This window comes from Triticum aestivum, chromosome 5D, assembly GCF_018294505.1.
Source record: "Triticum aestivum cultivar Chinese Spring chromosome 5D, IWGSC CS RefSeq v2.1, whole genome shotgun sequence".
In the NCBI taxonomy this organism is placed as follows: Eukaryota; Viridiplantae; Streptophyta; class Magnoliopsida; order Poales; family Poaceae; genus Triticum; species Triticum aestivum.
Genome location: NC_057808.1, coordinates 453,366,755 through 453,370,245, shown reverse-complemented (window position 1 = coordinate 453,370,245; position 3,491 = coordinate 453,366,755).

The window sequence follows — 3,491 nt, the reverse complement described above, 5'->3', positions numbered from 1 at the left end:
CCAGCCACCACCGGCCGAACCGCCGGCCCCAGCGCCGCCTCGCCGCCCCAAAACAACTCCCCACCGCCGCCCTGGCCAGCCCTATAGGCCCCCCGCCCCCACCCTGAACCCTAAGGTAGATAGTGGGGTACCTCTCCGGCGAGCCCCTGTCCCCGCTGCAGGTGGTTCTTCTTTAACTCCAGCGAGCCCCCCCCACCCGCTGAAAATCGACTGACCCAAAAGTCGATTCAGTCGACTGAAGTGTAGCTAAATCGGAGCAGAGCAGCAGCACGAGCGAGGGGGAGAGCAGCAGCAGCGCGAGCGAGGGAGTGAGAGCCAGAGCAGCAGCAGCTAGGCGAGCGAGCGATCGAGCGAGAGCCGGAGCAGCAGCAGCTGGGCGAGCGAGCGATCGAGCGAGAGCCGGAGTAGCAGCAGTAGCGCGAGCCAGCGAGTGAGAGCCGGAGCAGCAGCAGCAGATCCGGCTGGTATGGACGCCGCCGCTGAAGGGGCCTCGCACTAGGGGAGAGCCGCCGTGGAGATGTCGCCCGCGGCGCCGGCTTCAAGGTAGCCGCTCCATGGGGGTGCGGGATGGAGCACCGTCGGCGCCGGGAGGTCGAGCTAAGGAGAAGGTGCGATGCGATGAGTGTACAATCTCTTTGGTGGCGCCGAGTAGGCCTTGGCTTCGTTTGAGGAGTCGGTGAGGATGTTGCGGTTCCGGTGGAGCAGGTTAAGGCGGCGCTGTGGGGATGGAGCAACCGCGATAGATGAGGCGATTGTCGGAGCAGCTCCTTGGAGGTGGAGGACGGGGCGATTGAACCGGCGGGACGACGAGATGGACGACGGATCCTCATCCGGGGAGGTGGACGAGGGACGTCGAGCTGTTGCGGTGGACGCCGTCGTCGGGGAAGAGGCTCCGGTTGGGCAGCGGTGAGATGGCGGACGAAGGAGGGTGGGGTTTCGCGGCTCGAGCGGAGAGGTTATGGCAGCATGGGATTTCGAATGGCAAAAAGGAGGCGATGGGAGGGGGTGAACCATGACTTAGGGACGCGCTTGTCCAAAATGTAGGGTGTGTTACAAAAGTACCCCGCACCGATTTGAACTAGTAGCCCTTCCGGCTCAGGGTTAGAAGGGGGATTTCACGTGTCGGGATTTGGCAGCTGGAGGGAGTTTTCGCGCGCATTGTAATTTCGGGATAGCAAGGCGCGGGTTGTGAAGGCGCCAGTTTTGGGAGCACGATATCTGAATTTTCGGGATATAACAAGGCGCGGGTTGAATTTTAGGGACAAGCCTAACGTGTAATATTGTACTTGTACGTACCAAAGCAATTCGTACTTCCCTCAACCAAAAAGAAAACGAAAAAAATAAAACTATTCACACCACACAAAGAGAGAGTCTTGCCCCGTTTTACTTTAAAAATGCTATTTAAAGCTACTCATACCAACAATTTAGTGCAATTAAATGCTATTCGGTAGTATGAATCCATGTTATGTCCAATTAAATTTTTTCGCTTGCTGTATAATGCATGTAACCTACTCATACCAACATTTTAGTGCATTCCAAATGTCTATACTACCGCTGCAATTCGAACTGAATTTGAATTCATTTCTCTATTTCAATAACAAATCTACAATCATGATTGTTGCCAACTTCAACCATCATTCGTGTATTACCTTAATAACACACCACATGATTACTATAGAGATAGATATGAACTATGTGTACTACATGAACTCGAATTCTATTTTTTGAATACACTTGATGTTGATTCCAAATAATAGTACATTTGATGTACTAACTATATATTCATAATCTAAACCATGTTCCATACGTGTACACCGTGTTTATCACACATAGTATAGTGCCCCGCCCCCTACATTATGACAAGTATTTAGACCTGAGCTGCAAAAGCCACACATTAGCCCAAATTATGATCAATGTTCTATATGTTATACGTAGTACTAGCAAGATGCCCATGCGTTCCACAGAACATCAACATGATCAAGGGGAGGCCTAATTTGCAAATATGAAGAGGGGTGTGGGTATCTTTTTTCAAAATTGCCATAGTTTCCTTCCTATCCGTCAGATATAAATCGGACGACCTATATTGTAGGATGGCACCATCATCAACAACTCCGTTTTTTATAAGAGTAGAGATCAAATATATTATATGTAGTATAACATGTTCATAACCACACCATGTGTATCACCGTTATATATATTCACACATGCGTCGGTTTAAAACACTATGATAAATTCTTCAAATATCCGAATTCGCTTTTTATAATGAAGTATGATATCTATCCGTCTTTTACACCCACACAATCCTCTTATCTTCGTAGCTAGCTAGCGCTAACTTTCTCTCGTGCATGCAGACGCCCGCATCCCTCTAACCCTCCCTCAGCATTCTCTAGCTCCATCGCGCAAATTTGTCTTTTCACTTTAGGTCGTTCACCCACGGTGTGTGTAGGCCCCCCAGCTCCTTCTTTACGGCACACATCGATCGATATGCCTCTCTAGCCAGGTGTGCCTAGCACAAAACACAAGCTTCCCCTCTTCTCTTATCACCGTCCATGCCTCACTCCCACCACTCTTTTCATCGATCTCGTACTCGCACACTTCTCCCCCTCGATATAGTATGACTCTCGCACCACCTCCTAGATGCATCCCTCTCTCTCTATCCTTCTCCCCGTGCCTCATTTGCTTCTAACACACACATGCATGTATACCGATCGATCTCCCAACATATACCTAGGTCGACTTTAACTACCCCCCCCATCGATCGACGTACCTCACAAGTTATGTCTCTCCTTTCTCTGACAAAGGACGATTGATCTTCCTATGTAGTTATGTCTGCTTACCACATCCATATCGCCCCCCATCATTCGTGCATGCCTCCTGACCCGTCTCTCACACGCACGTGCACAGACAGGCAGCCATCCCCTCTCTTATTGATATTGCAGGCGTGCCCTCTGGTTGTCTAGCAAGCCTATCCCACCATTTGTTAGAAGCAACTCCACTACCACCCCCTCCAACACTCTAGCTCTGTCTCTCTCCCAACCTTATTCCTCTCCTACACATATGCATGGATGACGATCGATCTCCCTTAATACATGAGGTAGATCGATCTCCCTTAATACATGAGGTAGGCCTCTCTCCTCCACACATATACCAGCCATTGTACCTCTATAGTTAATTAGGCCTCCCCCCCCCACCACACACCAATAGTCGAGCGCTGTAGGTAGGTATCCATGCCACAGAGACAAACTGCACATGTCCCCTCTCACGTTCCAGTAGGCCAGCCACTCTATATCTTTGACGTGGGCACATTCAAATTCGATGGCACTCTTTATCGATCGCGCACGCACACACACACACATCATCCCTCTCTTCGATTCTATGGACACCTCAAGCCGATGATACCTCCACTCTCTTCTCGTGGATCGCCCCCTCTATATATATGATATATCCAGGACTCTATTTCACACACATTGCATATGTTACATTTTTTGATT